We start from the raw sequence: 668 nt of genomic DNA, 5'->3' as shown, positions 1-668 counted from the left end.
TACTTTAAGTTCTAGGGTACATGTGCACAATGTGCAGGTTTGTTACATGTGTATACATGTGCCATGTTGGTGTGCTGCACCCATTAACTCGTCATATACATTAGGTATATCTCCTAATGTTATCCCTCCCCCTCCCCCACCCCATGACAGGCCCCAGTGTGTGATGTTCCCCTTCCCGTGTCCAGGTGTTCTCATTGTTCAATTCCCACCTGTGAGTGAGAACATGCGGTGTTTGGTTTTTTGCCCTTTCAATAGTTTGCTGAGAATGATGGTTTCCAACTTCACCCATGTCCCTACAAAGGACATGAACTCATCCTTTTTTTATGGCTGCATAGTATTCCATGGTGTATATGTGCTACATTTTCTTAATCCAGTCTATCATTGATGGGCATTTGGGTTGGTTCCAATTCTTTGCTATTGTGAATAGTGCCGCGATAAACATAGGTGTGCATGTGTCTTTATAGCAACATGATTTATAATCCTTTGGGTATATACACAGTAATGGAATGGCTGGATCAAATGGTATTTCTAGTTCTAGATCCTTGAGGAATCCCCACGCTGTTTTCCACAATGGTTGAACTAGTTTACAGTCCCATGAACAGTGTAAAAGTGTTCCTATTTCTCTACATCCTCTCCAGCACCTGTTGTTTCCTGACTTTTTAATGATC

The sequence above is a fragment of the Mandrillus leucophaeus genome, unplaced genomic scaffold (assembly GCF_000951045.1).
Source record: "Mandrillus leucophaeus isolate KB7577 unplaced genomic scaffold, Mleu.le_1.0 Scaffold9, whole genome shotgun sequence".
NCBI classification, from domain to species: Eukaryota; Metazoa; Chordata; class Mammalia; order Primates; family Cercopithecidae; genus Mandrillus; species Mandrillus leucophaeus.
This window is presented reverse-complemented; position numbering follows the sequence as displayed.